The 21,640-nt window shown below is 28.0% G+C and overlaps 2 long non-coding RNA genes across 2 annotated transcripts in view; one reads left to right on the top strand and one right to left on the bottom strand.

Annotated features, from left to right (window-relative positions):
• The window catches only part of LOC147806165 (uncharacterized), a 70,608-nt gene that overhangs the window by 19,157 nt on the left and 29,811 nt on the right, over positions 1 to 21,640 (top strand). The gene's annotated exons all lie outside the window — the stretch shown is intronic.
• On the bottom strand, positions 722 to 21,241 carry LOC107452248 (uncharacterized). The gene is made up of 3 exons (XR_006224810.3): positions 21,137 to 21,241; positions 11,756 to 11,891; positions 722 to 2,149 (listed from the first exon to the last, which is right to left on the bottom strand). It is a non-coding gene; the product is annotated as an uncharacterized LOC107452248 (long non-coding RNA).

The raw sequence follows: 21,640 nt of genomic DNA, 5'->3' as shown, positions 1-21,640 counted from the left end.
TTATATTTTATTTTATAACTGTTTGTGAACAGCCAACCCAATTTTGAGTTTGATCTCAAATTAGCATACTGTAGTTTATTTATTTTTCGCTGCTTAGATCATCAAGTTACTACTCTCAAACTATCAATGCAATAGTTGATAGAATCAATCAATCAATTATCATTCCCTTTACAAATTAAATACAAAGAACCAATTGGAGATCAAGAGAATACAATTAAGGGAATTAACATAACTTTATTTATTTTTCGATATTTATAAGTATGAAAAATCATGAAGAATCGTAAAGAGTTTGAAAGAATTAAGTCGATACAAACAATCAATAAATTAGCTATTAGGATAAAAGAAATAAACTTTTGAACTTTAACGATATACGGTGACCATAATGTGCACATTTCCTGGGTCAATCGCGAAACTCTAAATTTTGCACTTTAATGGATCTCCTTAGTTAATTTGCAGATTGGCTAGGAAATGCGATTAATCGGTAACATATAAAATAATAAAATATTTTCTTATACATTTATTATTTATTTTTATTTTTTTCTATTTTAGTGCAATAAAAAACTCAAAATATGTAAGCAAAAAAATGCATTCTTCGTTAATAAATTTTTTAAAATTGAAATTAAAAGTAATATTCTTTTGTTTTTAAGCATTATTTATTAAATAGATTTTTTACTAAAGTTCAAGTAAAAAAATTTTTTTGAAGCATTGAAAAACCATGAAATGTAAATACGAAATATATCTTTATTATACTAAACATACATAAAATAAAAGTAAAGAAAACTGTTAGTAATTGCGTAGCATTAAACAAGGTATAATCGTAGATCATGTATAATAAAAAAATAGTAATGGATTACATTTGTAATCGCCGTCAGAGCCGGAGTACTCAGATTGTAACAACACAGCAAACGCATCATTGCAGTAACGTCCAGTCAGTTACTTCCATTTTGTTACAATAAATTTATTCATAGTATTGCAGTTTTGTATACGACGTAGTGCTCAGACAACACATAGGCTGAACACATTGGCTGAACACATATGACAACACATATGAAACGCTTGGTTTTAAAATCAGCTAAATACATTTTCGAATTTTTTTTTAGGTTGTCGCCGGAAAAAGCAATAAAATTTTCTTGTAAATTGGAAAAAAAAGAAAATTGTATTTTAAAAGATCATGATTTAAGACACACCGAAATTATTTTGCTAATTTTTGGGGGGTGATAGTTCAAGTCATTATGAAAAATTATATCATAGAGAAATCCGAGACAGAGGCAGAACTATATCACTGAGTGGATCAAATCAATTAATTGTCGCAATTTTGTAGTTGTGAATGGCAACTAGTTGTTTGCATTATTCCCATTAGACTATTCGTATTCCTACACAAATAGAAAACGTTTTCCTGTTGGCTGCTCTGTAACTGAATGATCATTGATTTCCAGTGCATAGGTAAAGGATATCATTTTAGACATCTTTATTCTATTAGATTCCCTATTTTGTATTTTTGATTTGTATTCGTTGTTTTGCTATACGTTAAAAGCAAAATTCGTAAAATAATTTTAGGGAAATTAAGTAAAATTAAAGCGAAAAATTGGTTTGTATCCTTTCGATACGGCAATCTAAGTCTACGACATAAAAAAATCTAAATAAAAAAAAAAATTCATTTCGGAAAGCAGTCAATAAAAAATAATATCTAGTAAAAAAATAAATTTTTTTTTGATTGAGCTGTGCGTTCTCAAGAAAAGAAAATATTTTTGTGATTGAATTCTGTTTAATATTCCATTAAAAAATGGAGATTTTCAATAACTAGTTTTAATTATTTATGCTTTCTTTTAAAATAATTGAGCTGCTTTAAAAACCAAATGCTTCATATTTATATTTTACAGTTAGTTCATCTTCAAAGTTCAAAGTCATTTAGATGAAAAGTTATTACGTCTTTGAGTTGACGTACATATGGATTCCATTGAGCAACATTCGACATAGACTTCCTGAAGCTATAACGAACAATGCAGGAAAAATCCACGAATCTGTACTGCGAAATAAAGTGTTGTAAATGTAGCTGAATGTTCTGTTGTGTCGTATCTGTATAAGACGTTTGTCATCAGAAGACACGGTTTCAACGGAAGAAGGTAAACAAGACATTCTTCTTAGTTATCTGGAAAAAAAAGAACAAGGTGTATAATGAATACAAAGTGGAAGAAAGCATGTGTAGTGATTGAAAAGATGTGTATGTACGAAGTTGAACGAACCGGGAAGAACCTGGAACCGCCATTCTCAAGTTGAAGCGTTTTGAAATTAAAATTGTTATCATTTTTTGTTTCAATTTTTTTGATATAGTGAACTCCTAGCTAGTGGAATTCAAAAGGAAAGTTAAAAAAAATTGAATTTAGCCAAAACTTGAAAATATGCATTGATTTGAAAAAAAAATAAATACTATGACACGAAATTATATTTAACTGAGATATTTTATCTTAAAATTTACTAAATTCTCTAGCAATTTAAATGATCTACACGTTAGAAAACGTCACATCATGGACTCTCTATATTTATTATTCAAAGGATTGAAAAACATTTTTACTAAGTTCATAAAAAAGTAAAAAGTTTTGGTTTCCTCTGGTTAAGAATTTGAATCAAACTAAAATTATGGGGAACATTTTGAATAAAAGATCAAACTATAAGAATGGAATGTTCCAGAAAATAAACGTGAGTTAATGTTTACTTCGAAATACTTGAGATTAAATTAAGGTTGGCGCTATTGAATTAAGGCTGCGTCGTCGTGTAAAATGTTGATTTTTTGCGAATAATATGCCATTTTCATAACTGATATGAGTTTGCAACAGTTACTTATGACTATTAGATCAAGTTTAGCTCACCTATAGTGAGCGCTACTTATGCTTTCTTTTGAAAAAGGCTCAAAACGTCAATAGGGAGAAAGGCTACAATTAAAAAAGGAAAAGCATTTGAGGACTAATTTTCTAATACATAAAAATTTATTCCAATGATGTATTATCTGGGTTCAAAAAAATTTGCAAAAACTGAGAAAAAGGCCATTAATTTGATAATTTTCATTTTGGTAAATAAATGCCGCCAACTTGGCAAATTTTAAAAAATTTTCAATAACTTTTAAAAAATTTAAGTTATTTATCCATTCTTAAGCCCAGATACTTCTTCAATGCCAGATGTTATACATAGTGTAAAATGAAAGCTTTGTTTTTCGTGTAAGGCATTTAAAACGCGGCTTTTTTATTTTTCTTGGCGAAAGAGATTTGAAAAATCATGTTAGCATAAATTTTGCATACTACGGGGACCGCCAAACACGCCGATAATAGCGCTAACGCGTGAAGGTAGCGGGTTTAAATCACGCCGTAACCCTTGATGTACCTTCTCGCTGTTCTTTGAATTGTTCCATCTGTTCTTCTACTTAACTAAGGATTATAAACCGTATTTATGTAATTGAGTACACAAGCCTGCATATGTATGTGTACTAATAAATAAAATATATTTGCTTAGCACTGTTTTTGATTGGAGAATTAAAGATTTCTTAATTGTGTTACAAATGTTTTTTCTTGTATATTTACACAACGTTCCTTAGTAAACGTACTAAATGCTTCTTGCTAAGCATACAAGAGAAATGTCTATAATGCTACTAACAGTTTCTTGGTATGGTTACTTAGGAAGTCGATGAGTCTTTCTAAGTATGATCCTGTTATACAACTTAAAAAGAAACTGTAGGTATTACTAAAAAAACTAGTAGAATTCCAGTCTTTTAGTGGTTTTCTAATAAATACAACAGTTTCTAATAAATACAACAGTCTGTCTAATAAATACAACAATTCCTCTGTAAAAAAGGGTTTCTCTTAATTGAGCAAAAATATGTAAAAATAGCTCTGCGATACATATGGTCGAATTTGGAAACCCATTTACTCATTGTTGAGCATATTGACATGTTCAAAATGATACTTCATCCTCGAAAGGGACAAAGTTCAACATTTATTAGTTTATTATGATCGAAATTTCGAAAAGTAAATCTAATTAGATAAAAGCTTGCAGCACTGACCTTCATTCTAAATTTACTTCACGAATAAATAAAGTTTTTATATAATCCACACTTTCTTACAATCCCTTCATATTTATCTACACATGAAGATGAATTTTCAGCTGCTTCTATTTTGAGCATGCCATTATACTCGATGAAGAACACATAGGGCTTTCATGTTCGGCTATATTTATTTCGAGCTAATTTAACACATTTTGAGAAACACTTTTTTTTACAGTGTGGTTAAATTTAAGAGAAAACAAGGTTATATTAAAGCATAATTAAATTTGCTGTAAATGTTTCATTATCAATGATTCACGAAGTCGATAGTATGGTTTAACGTTGAGCTGATTTTTCTGAAAGTATAACACTGCACCTAACTTTAGGGTGTCCACTATGTACGTTCTCCTCTTCGTTGTATATACGATACATACTTCGTTGTATACACGTTGTATACATGTTGATTTGTGTATATACGATACACAAAAAAGAGTATTTTAAAATTGAGCAAAAATGTGTCAAAATATATAAGCAACATAGTGTAGAATCGGAAAACATTATGTATTCATTATTGAGTGTAGTGACGGGCTCAAAACAGCATATACTCATTTTCGTGCAAAATGCCTAGTATAAAAAAGAAACATCATATACACAGTTTGATTAATTTGTGTCGTTAAAAGAAGGTAGGCACTGAAAAATGAGTATATGCTGTTTTGAGGACGTACTCGACAACGAGTAAAATAGGCTTTTACATTCGGCGATATTATTTCGAAGCTATTTTGACGCATTTTTGTTTAATTCGGAAAAAGCTTGTTTTTTTTGCAGTGTATATTTTGCATCCTCATTTTAGTGTTTGTTTCTACTTTAAAAACTTATATAACTTAGCATAACTTTATAACTCTTATAACTCTTATAACATACTTTATAACTTAAATAACTTTTGAAACTTAAAATGATCGTTATCATTATTTGTTTAAATTATTAAAAAAATTAAACTTAAAATGTTTTATGTAATAATAATATTAAATGTTTCTTCATTAAAAATCATAGGCAAGATATTCATAATAAACGCATGCGGAAAATGTAAATTTTGAACAAATCCATCACGCAAAAAATTTTATGACTTAATCAAAAAAAAAAAGTATACTAATTAAAATACTATGTAAAACAATTCGAGAACAAAGGTAGCTGCATACAAGATTCTTACTTAGTTTTGATACTGGTAATGATTTGCTAAAAAAAACTTACGACCTCAATTTTTCGAGGCAAAAAAAATTTCTAAACTTAATAAAAATAAAAATAACGAGAAAATTTTTTTCATCATTAAAATGCCATATCATTGCGAGAAGCACAGACTTTACTACCTGTCTCGGATCAGGTAATGTCTACTTAACTTAATCGTAACTCTTTTGATGATATCTTTTAGTGTAACCTTATGGTATCACAGATTCCGAAATTGATGTCTTTATACACGCCATTCTTTAAGAAAATCTATTGTGTTTGTTTTTTATTTCCTTGGAAGAAGTCATGTTGCTACAATAAGCACCAGATTTATATATTCAATTAAAAAAAGTAGGTTAATGATTTGTTTAAAATAGCGTACATTTTCTCGGTCGGAATTCAACTTGAATTTTAAGGGTCACTTGTATTAAATGTTAAAAATATTTAGATTTTGTAATTTGAAATTGTTAGATTTCAATGATTAAACAAGCGTAATTTTTTGTTAGTTTTTTTTAAAACTTTATTTTATTTCAATGCTTCGTTCTATAATTTAAGCAAAAGAAACTCAACAAAAACCTTATCTCTACATAACATAGCACAAAGAAATGTATAAAAAGTTTCCATTCTAATGTTAGACTACGTAATAGGTTTCGCGAAGGGTAATCAAGACGGTTTCAGCGCCATGCTACGGTAAAAAGTTTAACTGCTACTTAGATGGATGTCCTTATTGTTTTTTATTATTATTATTATTAATAAACTTCATGAATTTATCAAAAGTCGTTCGGTTATTTGCTTCATTTTAGAACCATAAAATCCTTAGAAGTTAATTCTTTAGGAATTCTGTGTGTTAATGTAGACAAGTTTAAACGTTAAATATTAAATTAAGTTAAAATATTTTGAAATCTCATCATTTTTCTTATTTTTAAGTTTATATATATATGTAGGTTTCAATACCATAGTGTAACAACTTCGAACATTACGTCATCCACCATCTTGTAATATTAAAGGAAGTTGCATCATCCTCTTGACATTGAGAGGCGCCAGCCAGACCAGAAGGGGAAGTCCCGAAGGGAAACTCCCGAATTTATAATTAACTCTTACTTTATACCATAGAACACTCTAATTCTTAGTCACATGCATTCCGGAGACCACTGCGAGAAGGCAGCTCTCACGAGACATGTCAATAATGCTAACTGCTATATCCTTCTACGTATCTTTTTATTTCTATTAAATTGTTATGTTTATTAAACTATCGTCATCATTTACTCCTATGCTGCACTATCTCCCACAAATAATGGGGGCTTTCGTCCGGAATTTGAACGGCGAGCTGTAACTATTTCCGAACTCTGAAATCCCGCGAAGGGGATTTTAACCAACTACTTCGAAATCCCGAGAAGGGGATATTTTTCAGCCAAGTGACTTTAGAAATCCCGAGAAGGGGACATTCATCGAAAAAAAAAAAGGAAAGCAAAATTCTGCGCTCGAGAAGGAGATCCAGATTTTGTTCCTATTTTAAATCCCGAGTAGGGGAATCACTGAACTGTTCACCGAAATTCTACGCTCGTGGAGGAGCGATTTATCAAAGTGCAGCAAAAGCAGCTGGAATCCACGAATTTTCAGGAGTCATAGTGATCGAGAGGGGAGAAGTGCAGCAAAAAATCAGCGACTGGAGAAAAGCAGCAGCAGAGACCTGAACTTTCCCAAATCAGAAATAACCGGATCTGTCGCGAAGGACAGAATTGATCCAGAAACTTCTGTCGCGAAGGACAGAATTGATCCAGAAACTTTCGAACTTTCCTGAAATTATTGGAATATCCTGTGCTAATCAGCAAGGCAGTCAACTTTTCCGTGGAAGTGCAGTGTGAAATCCTTGGATACGAAAAGGGATACGAATCTGGTTTGAATCAACGAATCGAAAAACATTGGATTACCATTGGACACTGAGAGTCTCTTCAATCAAGGTAGGAAATTTTCAATTTTAAAAATGTATAAAAATTCAAAGAAAGAAGACCTAGTAAAAGTATTAGAGGAAATAGGAGGCATCGCAGACAGCAGCGATAATATCGTTAAATTAAAAGAAAAAATTGAATGTTCCGAAATATTTAAGAATGATTCTGAATTTGTCAAAAATTTGATAGCTAACGCTGTAGAAGAAAGAGTACAGGCAGCAGACAGGGAACTTAAACAAAGCGAAATTCAAGTTGAGTTAGAAAAACTAAAATTAGAAAGACTCGAGAAAGAAATGCTTTTATTAGAAGCGAAAAACAAAGCATTCGAAATCGACCCTCCCAAAACAATAAATGATAACTTAAGTAATCAAAGATTTAGTGTAAATTCCTGCAAACCATCTGGAGAAAATAATTTTAAACACGAGTTACAGTATGCTGAGATTTATTTGAATGGAAATCACCCGGTGAAGGCCATAATTGATTCTGGGGCTCAAATATCTGTGATTAATTCAAATAAAATAAAAATAAAAGATTTTCCTAAATCTAATATAATGCTGACGTCATGTTTTGGAGATGAACGGAAAGCGAAACTTATACAGATCCATATGTCTTTATATCCCAATGAGTCAGGGTTGAAGGTCAGCGCCGCTGTTTCGGATGATCTTAAAGTAGATGCAATAATAAATTCAACGATTTACGAGCAATTAATAAAACTAGGTCAGCTTTCTTCAAGTGTAAATACTCAAACCAAAACTTCTAAGAGTGAAGATTTTTATGAATGTTCTTGTTTCAATATTAATGACTCTTGCTCTTGTGAATGTTTTTTATTTAATATCAACAATGTGTCTAGTAATGATGAACTTGATTTATCACATGTTAATGACCCTTGTATTAGAAATGAACTGACAGCGTTGATTAATAATTACAAGCCAAACAAAATTAAAGACACTAAGTTAACAATGAAAATTATTTTAAAAGATGAAGTCCCAGTATGTCAAAGAGCTAGACGTTTATCTTTTTCTGAGAAACAAAAGGTAAATGATCAGATATCAGAATGGTTAAAAACAGACATAATTAGAGAGAGTTGCTCTGATTATTGTTCCCCAATAGTTCTTTGCAAAAAGAAAGATAATAGCTTAAGATTATGCATAGATTACCGGAAATTAAATTCAAAAACAATTAAAGACAGATACCCCTTACCTCTTATTGAAGATGTGTTAGACCAATTACAGGGTTCTAAAATTTGTAGCAAAATTGATCTTCGAAATGGGTTTTTCCATATAGATGTGGACGAGGACAGTAAAAAGTACACCTCATTTGTCACACCTGATGGGCAGTATGAGTTTAATAAAGTGCCATTTGGGTTATGTAATAGCCCTAGTACATTCCAGAGGTACATCAATTATGTGTTCCGTGATCTTCTTAGAGAAGGTGTTGTCGTCATTTTTATGGATGATATTTTCATACCCGCAGAGAGTGAAATAGACGCACTGAACAGGTTAAAACGAGTATTGCAAACTGCATCCGAATATGGACTAGAACTTAACTTAAAGAAATGCCAATTTTTGATGTCTGAAATTAACTTTTTGGGTTATATTATTGAGAACGGTACCATTAAACCATCTTCCGAAAAAACACTAGCTGTTCAAAATTTTCCTGTACCTAAGTCTACTAAACAGGTGCAGAGTTTTCTTGGTTTAACCGGATATTTTAGGAAATTTATTCTCAACTATGCTTTAATTGCTAAACCATTAAGTGATTTACTTCGGGATAACAGTGTATTTTATTTTGGCCCAGAACAACAAACAGCATTTCAAACTCTAAAACAAAAACTTTCTGAAAATCCAGTACTACACATTTTTAAACAAGGAGCAAAGCTTGAGTTACATACCGATGCAAGTAAATTTGGGTATGGTGCTATTCTTTTTCAGCAATCTGATGATAACAAATTACACCCAATACACTATATGAGTAAAAAAACGACTCCTCAAGAGGAGAATTATTCAAGTTATGAACTTGAAGTGTTGGCTATAATTGAGGCTTTGAAAAAATTTCGAAATTATTTGGTGGGAAATAAATTTAAACTAGTAACAGACTGTTCAGCTTTCCAAAAGACTATGAGTAAACAACAATTAACTCCTAAAATTGCTAGATGGGCATTATTTTTGGAAGACTTTGATTATGAAATTGTACATCGCCCAGGTAAACAAATGAAACATGTTGATTGTTTAAGTAGATATCCTATTATGCATATTACTTGTGATGAACTAACCTCTAAAATTGTCACTAACCAAATAAATGATGAATACATTAACTCTATTAAACAACTTTTGGAAAATAAATCAATTGATGATTTTGTGGTAAAAAATAATGTTTTATATAAGCTTGAGAATGATAATTACTTGTTAGTGGTTCCACAACAAATGCAAACTGACATTATCAAATCTACACATGCTAAAGGTCATTTTGGTATAACTAAAACTCTTGATGTACTTGAACAAAACTATTATTTTCCAGATATGAAAAAATGTGTTGAAAATGTTGTAAGTAATTGTGTAGAGTGCATATTAGTAAACAGGAAGGCAGGAAAAAGAGAAGGGTTTTTGAACCCGATTCCTAAAAATAATATTCCCTTAGATACTTACCATATCGATTTCATTGGCCCCATGCCATCAACTAATAAGAACTATAAACATATTCTCACCGTGGTAGATGCTTTTACCAAGTTTGTTTGGTTCTACCCAACCAAATCTACGTCAAGTCAAGAGGCAATAGATAAGTTAAAAACTCAACAAATAACTTTTGGAAATCCTTCACGAATAATTACTGACCGTGGTACTGCGTTTACTTCAACAGATTTTGAGACTTATTGCCAAGATGAAGGTATCGAACATGTGAAAATAACAACAGGCATTCCTCGTGGTAATGGACAAGTGGAAATAATGCATAAGATCCTCATACCGATACTGGCAAAACTATCAATAAAAGATCCTACTAATTGGTACAAATTTGTTCCAACAGTACAGCGTACCATTAATTCTACAGTTTCTCGGAGCACTCAGATGACACCTTTCCAGCTTTTAACCGGAGTGAAAATGAAAACAAAAGAGGACTTACAAATTCTACAAATGCTGGAGAAAGAACACATGGAATCATTTATCCAAGATAGAGAGAACATTCGAGAAGAAGCCAAAAAGAATATTTTGAAGATCCAAGAAGAGAACCGCAGGCAGTACAATAAAAGAAGAAAGAAAGCCAACGAATATCGAAAAGGAGACTTAGTTGCAATCCAGAGAACTCAGTTTGGATCTGGTCTCAAATTAAGACCCAAGTTCTTCGGTCCATACCAAATCACAAAAGTGAAGAAGAATGATAGATATGATGTGCAAAAAGTCGGGAATCACGATGGACCGAACAATACTTCATCTTCAGCTGACCACATGAAACCGTGGCCAGTTAATTAAAATTGCTTTTTATATTTTTATACTTTGCTTTCTCGTTTTTCTTCTTTTTTTCAGGTAACAGTGTCTGGTAGCTATTCTGATGAAAATGAGGACATTTTGATGTCAGGATCGCCGATTGATGTAGGTTTCAATACCATAGTGTAACAACTTCGAACATTACGTCATCCACCATCTTGTAATATTAAAGGAAGTTGCATCATCCTCTTGACATTGAGAGGCGCCAGCCAGACCAGAAGGGGAAGTCCCGAAGGGAAACTCCCGAATTTATAATTAACTCTTACTTTATACCATAGAACACTCTAATTCTTAGTCACATGCATTCCGGAGACCACTGCGAGAAGGCAGCTCTCACGAGACATGTCAATAATGCTAACTGCTATATCCTTCTACGTATCTTTTTATTTCTATTAAATTGTTATGTTTATTAAACTATCGTCATCATTTACTCCTATGCTGCACTATCTCCCACAAATATATATATATATATATATATATATATATATATATATATATATATATATATATATATATATATAAGTTCAAAATGAAGAATAAAACAAAGAAAAATTATAGACATATGAAAAAAAGGGGTGGGAAATAATAAGTAAAAAAACAACAAAAAACATTTTATTAAAAAAAAAAAAAAAAAAAAGTGAAATGTTAATTAAAAAACCGGAAAAATGTTACTTATTGTTTTTCTTAACTTACTTAGTGTTTTCTTGTATTTATTTATTTATTATATATATATATATATATATATATATATATATATATATATATATATATATATATTATATTTGTAAAAGATGAACATAACAAAGCTTATTTATAATAATAAATGTAATTAGCTTATTCTGGAATGATTAGAAAATTTTATATTGCGTGAAATTAATTTATTCCCTTTATCTCACAATTTTTAAAATAATTAAAACGACTTATTTTTATAAACGCTTTGCTACTAATTTTTTCTACAATGGTAGAATTATATTATGTCAAATAAAAAGTAATTATTGTTTATAATTTTTTTAAGGGAAAAGATTTCAACTTCTTTGATAAAATTCTATAGAATAAATAGATAAATATGTTTTTACCTGTATGTATTGTATATCTTTTGTATCTTGACTAAACAATTTTGACCAATCAAAAATGCTTCGTGAAATAAATAGAATGTAAGTGGTCTTGATTTTCAACCCTCACCCTGAAGCTTTTTTATTTTCTCCTAGAAACCTGCAAAGAATTTGAGGAAACTCAATAAATAACATATAAAAATCAGTTTTCAATTTTATTTCTGCATTTTCGATATTATTTCAAAAGCATATTAAATGAATTGCATGAGGAATGTTGCTCAATAAGTTGTATACATTTATTAACACACATTAACACACTAACACACTTAGGTACATTTTTGAAATTAACAGTCAGACTGTCAAATCAATAAAAAGATTTTTTTAGAACGAACGAACTTGTAAATGATGAAACGGTGGTTAAGTAAAAGAAAACTATTTTAGTATTGAATTTGAGAGCATCGGTGTTTAAAAAAAAATAACATTTTACATAAAAAATACGAATTAAACATTGTTTAATGAAGAACATTACTTGAACTGCCTAAAAATTGTGAAAAACAAATCTTCAGTCATTACGTGATAACACTTAGTACTTTGAATAAAAAAGTTTTTATGAAAAAATATTGATAGTTATTGAAACATTAAATTTAAAATAAAAAAAAAAAACATTTTTTGTAATGCATTTTATAGTTACACTTTTTGAGAAAATTAAATTACACAATGTTCTAGAATGTACATATTATATTTTTAGTGTTGTTAATAAATAACAAGGAACTACGAGTACGGTACGTACTTTCAAAATTGATAAATTTTAATAAAATTGAAATTAATTAAAAAAAGTGTGAAATTGAGTAAGATGCTAATAAATACCTCATAAATAATGCAAAGCACGCATAATGAATAAAAAATCTTATTCTTTACGCAATATGATAATTAAAAACAGAATTGGATAAAATTGCTTATGAAAATAAAATTTATAAAATTTATCGTGCACTAAGAAAATAAATATGGTCAAAACTACTGGAATATGGCTATAAGTTCATAAGTGAAGTATATTCAAGATTTTCATAATTCATATCAAGGTTTGGCTTTGATATATATTTTTAGAATGCAGTCTGAAAAGTATACAAATGAGGGATAAAAAATTAATATTTAAGACAGGAAAAAGTTTAAACACTATTGAAACCAAAACCTGTTAGATTGCATGATGAAACAATTCAGAGCAGAAAAGCGATTATACGAAACATCATTGAATTTCAATTGGTAATCAAACAAGATTTGAGTTTCGTACATCTATCTTTCTCAGCTGTGATTCGTCAGATTCGAATTTACCTTTACTCCAGTTAATAATAATTTGCAATCTTTATTTATATAATTTTTCCACCCTATTTTCTACAATACTTTTAAAAGTACAGAAAAAAGATTGTCTTTGTAGACTACTTTTTAAACGAATTTACGTTTTACATTCTCATAGATATCAAAAAATAATTTTAAGAGAAACGTTTCGGTTAAAGGTTTTTTTCAATTCTTTTATTTTTTATAAGCGGAAAATATTTTTCACCAATAGTATAAAAGTAGGGAAATTTTTTTTTAATTTTCTTTATTAATTTAAATTAATTTATTTTTTGCCATGTTCTAATTCATTAATGATGCATTACATTTTTTTCAACTGTAAAGTTAAAGCGTTCAAACCCATTATATAATTTTCCGCTTCATGGTGATATTTTAAAAACATTTGATTAATATAGAAAACTTGAAAAGTGAGCGAAACGTTACCAATATTTATTAGTTCAAAGACTTTGCCTAATTCGTAAAGACAGAAAATGAATATTCAACCTTTTAACAAATGAAAATAGTATGTTTATGACAATATTTTAAATTATAATTTTCATTTATAATGTACTCGATATTTACGCTTTAAATTAATAATTGTACTCATTTAATGCAGTATATTTGCATTCATTTAGAGTTTCAAATTTATTTATTTATTTTTTACAAATGGAAATAATAGTTACGAAAAATATTTGATCATTAAAATTGCGTAAAAAAAAAATCATTTCCAAAATTTGACAGTATTTTAAGTTTGGACGATTGTAGTGATTATAATAGTTTTTTAAGACTTTATAAATGCATAAAATAGGACAAATCAAATTCATTTCTTTCTGGGCATTATTCGCGTTGCGTATGATTTGTCAATATACTGCTTTAACACAATCTCAGTATACAATTAAACAAAACTAATTACTGGTTTAACTGCCGTAAGAGCATTTATTGTAAATTAATATAGATCAATATTTTATGTATTGATAACACGAGTACTAAAAACGCTAAAAAATCTATAAAAAAATATAAAAAAAACAGCAATTTCTGAAACCAGTTGTTATCAGTTGCATCAAATGGTTTTTTTAAATGTTTGCCTCTTTTTATTTGTTCAATATTTATATACTATGATCAAAACTGATATCAAGATTGACATAAGCAAGAAATTTCCATTTACTTCCTTCCATCTCCTTTGTAAGGCAATAAAAGAGGAATAATTATTTAAAGATCAACATTTAATGAACATGAAAACGCGTATTTGCCATAAACATGCATCAATTTTTTATCAGTTATCATCGCTGATAATATCAAAGGAAAAGTGTAAACATATAAGTATTTTAATTTTCACATAAATATTTTATGAATGATTTAACAAAAATATTCTGGAATATAGTTCAACCTTGTTCTGATGTGTTGATTAAATTTTTTTTAACAATCGGAATGTTTATGTTAACTATGCTAGTAATAATAGTAATATTATTAAGAGAGATAAAAAATCTCATAATATCTTTTTTAAATTACTCTTTCCTGTTCTTGATATTTCACATAGTTAAAAATTAATAATAAAAAAATTCTGGTATTAAGTTTAACTTTCGGAAAAATATAATATTATTTTAACTTATGACTAAAGGGAAATAAATAAATTCGTAAATATAAAAAATTACTTAAATAAATTTTTAATTTTTTTTTTAAAATAAATTTTTTTTCTTTCTCTGGTAGTAAGCATGAGTGCAAACATTTAATGCCTAACTTTTTTTTTCAAAAAGATATTTTTAATATGACAGTGCATTCTAAATATTTTGCTGCTTATAGAATCTAGTATAAAAAGTATGATTATAGAGTTGCATTTAGATATAAAAAGACAAAATTTATGCACAGATTAAAAATTAAGACAAAAATGTTTAGAATTTTTAATTTTAGGTTTAATTAATTAATTTTAAGTTTAATTAATGAATTTTAAATTAATTTCAAGAACTTTTAAATGTTTAAATCGCAATCTCACCTCTTCAAAAATGATTCAATAAGCGTTTTAGTTGGGTTTCATATTAAAATAAGCTTTAATCATACTAATATACTTCTCATAATATACTTTTTCAATCATGAAAATACTTTTGTTTAAAATTCGCTAAATTTAGCTTTAAATAAATCTTTTTGTTCTAAAACGCAAAACGAAATCTTTTTAAAAAAATAATAATAATAGAAATTGAAAAAAAAAACTAGAGATTATTTTTAACTGCAGAAGTATAAGAAATCAATAGGATTTTTCTTGAGAATAAATTTTCAAATGATGAAATATACCTTTTAAATACTCAGGAATGTATTAGATAAGGAAATGCTCTCAAATATATCGAGTGTACTTGGCACAAATTCAAAAATAATAATAATAATAAAAGAAAACAATTGAAGGAAATGAAGAGTCAATTAAAAACAAAAGAGACGTTACCTACAGTCCTACATAAGAGCACTACCTCTTATCTTCCGAATCAATAGTTTAAATATTACTTATTTTTGACAATCGATGAAATGACAAATTACTTATTGTCCTTAATTGTATTAGATATCGTCCATTTAACATCTTCATATTAGTAACATGAACGTTAGATATTGATATATTTATTATAAATAATAATTTATGCAACTTAAAAATGCAAAGGATTTTACATAAATTCTTTAAGATGGCGAACTATTTCGAGAATCTGTAATAATTTCTCATTATGACAATTGAAAAAAATTAATAAAATTTTATTTTATTTTTGCAAACGTATTTACAAACGTCACAGCTTATATGAAACGCTTTTAAAATATTTATCTATTTATGATTTAGGGTTTATTTCGTTTTAAATAAATATACTTTTAACTTAAATATTTAAGGAACGTAGCGTAAGAAGGTACCTAGCGATATATGAAAAGATTGTTTTTAAATCACTATATGATGAACTGGATCTATATAGCATAATTATTCTCTGTATGTTAAATTAAAAACATAGATCTTAATTGATGTATGTTGGAAATTGAGTTTGCAAACACCTTTATACAGCTGATTTTAAAAATCAATGATTCAAAATTCATTAATATCTTTTTTTAAATCTTTAATCACTAAGTTCCTAGTTATTATAAGTAGTTACCTCTTACTCAAATATATACATGTATGATAAAAAATATAATTACTGGAAATTATCTGAAAAATGTAATTTATTCTCTTTTATTTCTCTCGATTCTATAATTAATGGATAATGAGTCATCAACCTTAATCGCAGTAATTTCTGATATTTTGTCAAACCATAAAGAAGACTAAATTATAAAAGATATAGCATTTTTTAAACTTGTTAGAGCAATACTAATAAATGTTTATTTCTTAAATTCTAAAATAAAAATCAGTGCACCTTACCTTACATCAATAAACATAATTTCTATTTTATATCATACAAGATAAAGTCTGAATGTTAAGTATATGGGCAAATTATTTTTCTCTCCAAAATTTAGTTACTATAATAATAATAATTAATTGCAGAAAAAAATACTTACATTTAACTGATGAATCCTTAACGGTAAATTTTTTAAGGAAATGGATGACACATAAATAAACTCAAAAAAATTGATTCATCATCAAATAATATTACAGTGCGAATGTGCTACAGTTTTAGTAATGTGCTGAATGTAATATCGTAATGTAATATCATATTATCATCTAATCTAGTTTATGAAGAACGAAAATATGTTTCAACTTAGCACTTACATTAATTTTGTAACCAATTTGAATAAAATTATAGCTTAACACACGTGATTTACGTTGTAAACCCAGCATGAAAAGAACCTTAACTTTAGAACTGTAATAATAGAACTTTAACTTTAGACCAGTATTTTTCTTTAATTCTTGAAGATGGCATTTATTTGTACAACTTTTAATGTATAGGGCTCGAAGAAAAAGAATCACCCTAAATAACTTTTGATTTAATGACTACACGTACTAAGAGAACATTTTATTGGTTTAACTAATCAAACAACTTTCTTTAAGACGGATTCAGATTTATGACTTCCAAATAGCGGGAATAAGTAACAATCTGGAAAATATGGTCGCAATAGATCAGGAACGAGAGCAATCAAAAACTTGGACCTCTAAAGATTAATTTCCTTTTTTGAGTATTTCCCAGTGTTCAATGAAGCTTTGTTTAGCGAATCTGGAAAAAACGTGCGTGCAGTTTTTTCGATTCATTTAGATAAATTTCGGAACATATTACGTAAAATATAATACTAAGTCGAAACTCCTTCGACTGCCCTTCTTAATAAAGTAAAGAATCATATTTTCCAGATTGCGGCTAGGCTTTTAAATCTAAAATCTACACAATTCAACTCAAATAAAAAATCTACACTGGATCAAAAATCTGAATCCAGCAAAAAAAAATTTAAGTTTATTCAGAGGAGAACGTTTTTGTGCCCGATTTCGTGACCTAAAATATCGTTTTCTCTAATCAATTAGCATATTTAAGTTTAGGCAATCCTCAAACCGTTGAGATTGAGTTTCAAGGATTGAAAATCCGTTTAAATCAAAAGTTATCCTGGATGTTAACTTTTTTAATTTTGTACACTCTTCATTTGAATATTTAATTTTATTGGTAGAGACAATAAATCAATATATAAGTTTTGTTTTGCATTTCTTTAGTTTCCACTGTTCTACACTAATGGCTTATGGTTTTTCCACTACATAAGCCATTAGTGTAGAACAGTAGAAAATCCGTCATTTTTTACACTACATTTTCTTTAGAAACTTATGTAGTAAAGGTAAAAAAGAAATTGTGTCATCCTTGTAAACAACAACAACAACAGCGGCAATTGCCAATGCGATGCTACGTGCAATAAAAAAAGTCAAGGAATTTCAATCCGCATTTATGAAAGCATTTTTCTATTTATTTACTTCACGCAAAACACATAAACAAGAGATCTTTTATGAATGCCCGCATACAAGATAAAAATAAATGTCCTTTTCCCTAATTTAAATTGCTTTCATGTTCTTTTCGCCAATAAACAATAACATTTTTATGATCTCCCTTGGGTGCAACGTGTCCGTGTTAATCCTCTGAAATTCGTTAAAGGAAAACAGGAATTCTGATTGATGTATCCTCATTTGTGATGCAAATCACCGAATCCGCTAATTAAATGTTGTTTAGATAATGTTTGTTTAGATCAATTTTATTAGTTTAAATTTCAGATTGTTTATCAATACAGTTTCTCGTGCGGACAATGTCCGGTCACATATCTAAGTTCAAAAGGGCCAAGAACGGACAATAACTCATTATTTCGAACGAAGGTATTCTTCTTTGGAAGAGGGAAAACTTTCAGTTCCTTATCTAAAGTCGGTTACAACGCTAAATCAGTTGAACGTTTTAAAATGTTTTAAGATTTAACTGCTTTAATATATTAATGTTCCAATCACCCTGATTAAGTAGAGCATTAAATTCATACGCCTTAATACCTCGTATAATAATATCTTCACTGTTAATAGAATAATAAATATTGAAATAATTAATTTAGTATTTAAATAATAAACATTTAAATAATTAATTTACTGTTTAAATAATAAATATTTAAGCAATTTATTATTTAAAAGAAAAATATTTAAATAAGTAATTTATTATTTAAATAATAAATATTAAATAATGAATTATTTTCAGTCGTTTGTACTTTTTGTTTAAAATTATTTCCACCCATTAGTACATTTGTTTATAATTATTTTAAATTTATCCTATACTGTTATAAATGTTAAATATCTAAAAATGGTAAAACTTAAGTTTATTTTTACAGAATTGAATTAACAGAAAAAAATAATCTTTATTTTTATTAGCTTTGAAAGATAAGCATTTTAAAGATAATTATGCAATTTTTGATACTTCAAAATGATAAATAATAACCCCCCCCCCCAAAGAAAAAAAAATTAATTTTGAGAACAGAAAAAATTTTAGAAAAAAATGTCTCTTCAAACGAGATTTATAAGATTTTCAATAACTTATCCAAGTGACGCTGTATTATTCCTTTTTCAGGCACCTTTTTTAGTAGTTTTTTTAATAGTTAGAGTTAATCAAAGTGATTGTGAAACAAAAATCTTAACTCGCGATTATTATTGCTGTGTACATTTTTAATCTTTTTAAATTAATAAATTATTAATTCTTGTTTTGTCTGTACCTACTTTGTTTTGTCAATATATAATGTATTTCAAATGTCTGAAATTCCTTTTAATAAAAATATTAAAAGTGTGTTTTATCTAAGCCACTGTATGGTATTAGTCACCGACCTTAAGAGTCTATAATTTATGCAACAGGAAATATTGCAACAAGAATCATTTTCATTATTTTCGTAATGCAATATACAACTAAGTTTTATTGTTTAAAAACAATTATTAATTCTTTTTAAGTATTTCGTTAAACATATTTATTTGAATCAGAATTTAAGGGTTTTTCAACATAAGATTTGTAGTTTAACCACAAGGTTTGTGAAAGTTACTTACAGCAAAATTTTTTTGAATTTTTGAATTTTTTTAAAAAAAAATTTTAATTGCTTCATATGTTTTTTCTCTCAAAATGTGTGTAAACTCCATCTTATTTTTAATTAGCTGCAATATTTCAAGCATTTTTTATAATAGCATCGATTTTTTCTTTATTATTCCATAAGCTTTTATAATTAATTTAGTATTCCACTAGCTTTTATTGACTTTTTTATTTTAAAAAATTATTTAAAAAACTTTAATCAATTAAACAATTTCTTACTTTTGAAATTATATTTTAAAAAACTTTCATTTTCTAATTGAAACTTATTATGAAAGTTTATTTTAGTAAAATTGTGACTGTTATCAAACTAAATAATGGTAAATTTATTTGAATATTTTAAATATGAAATTTGTTAAGTTACTATATGAAGTTTATTGCTTACAATTTATTAAGCGTGAAAGGATGCATGGTTGTCATTATAAACTTATTTTCACCAAATACACTTCTGAATTTGTGCAACTTTTCCCCAACGTATGTAATTAAATAAATTTCAAAAGAATGTAATTAAAACCAGGTATTTAATAAACGATAATTATCTACGCAAATGCTAATTTTAGTGAAATTGTGACTGTTATTAAAATAAATAATGCTAAATTTATTTGAATATTTAAAATAGGAAATTTACTACGTGAAGATTATTGCTTACAATTTATTAAGCGTGTAATAATGCATGGTAGCCATTAAAAATTTATTTTCATTAAATAAACTTCAGAATGTGTACAACTTTGTTCAGAAGTTTTGCAATAGTTAATATGCATGCTTTCAAAATTTATCAGCTTCGTGCAATTCATTTGGTTAGTCAGCAGTTTCAAAGCTTAACGTCAAAAATGAATTATAGTTTTAAAAGAATATATTTTTTAACTCATTTTTAAAAGAATATATATTTTAACTCATTTTAACTTATTTTTACCTATTAATTTCGTTTAAATTTTACCTATAGCATCATGTCGCAAGCATTCGGTTGATAATGTTTTTTTTTTCATAACTGAATCGAAAGTAACTTTTCGTATTGCAGGGAAAAAATCTAAGTTTGTTCATGATTTGCAAATGAAAATTGATTTGCAATCAACAAATATTTAAATGAATAAAAATCATTAACATTTAATTAGTTTTCAGGTGCCAAAACTCACAAAACTTGTCCTCCAAATTTTTGGAAATATTCAACACTAAAAAAGACAAAACGTAAACAACAATTTTCAATTGTTGAAATACCACAAATTTGGTATATTTTATTCATTTAATTACTTATATTGTGCCTGCAATTTTTAAAGGATTTTAAATTAACGGATAAACAATAAAAATTATAAACAAATAAGCAGATAAGCAACAAAAAGAACAAACAATAAAAAATATATATATTTGTTGTATTTTTTCATTTGAGTTACATTTAATATTAATTCACAAAATATTGTAACCATCTTTTTAACTTGGTGATGTAATACAGAAATTATTTTTTAGAAGTATATTTATAAAAAAAATGCTAATATTTTATAGCAAAAACAAATGCACTCCTAAAATTAATAAGTAAAAACACATTACACCAACCTACCTATGTAGGCCCCTTTGCACTTGAAGAAACAAACTACTATTTAGTTACCTTGCATTCTGGGACTCTCAAAACGGTATTTTAGCTCGTCCTCCGATTGGCGCAAACTTTCTTTAGTTTGGCGAAATTATTTCACATTCGGCGCCTATTTCAAAGCCAAGAGGGATTAGCGGGTCCGGTGTTCATGGTCAAGGTCGTTCGTTTGCTTTGCTAAGCTGTATCAAATCATTAAATCAAGATCTCTTGTCTTTCCATTCTCTGAATCGCTCTACTGAATTTCTGTGCGAGATTGGAACGCGTTTAATTTACAGCGTGAGAATAGATTATTTTTCGAACGATTAATTTTTACAGTGTGAAACAGAGCAGAATAGGCCAATAATAGAAAATTAACTTCCGTGATTCTTTTCTCTAAGGAAAACATTTCACACTTCTTTTTCTAAATTAATGACTATTTCTGTCGGCTTACCTATTTTATAATTATCCAAAACACTTACTTGAAAATTACCA

This window comes from Parasteatoda tepidariorum, chromosome 8 (assembly GCF_982258835.1).
Source record: "Parasteatoda tepidariorum strain Cologne lab strain chromosome 8, Ptep-v5.0, whole genome shotgun sequence".
Taxonomy (NCBI): Eukaryota; Metazoa; Arthropoda; class Arachnida; order Araneae; family Theridiidae; genus Parasteatoda; species Parasteatoda tepidariorum.
This window is presented reverse-complemented; position numbering and strand designations above follow the sequence as displayed.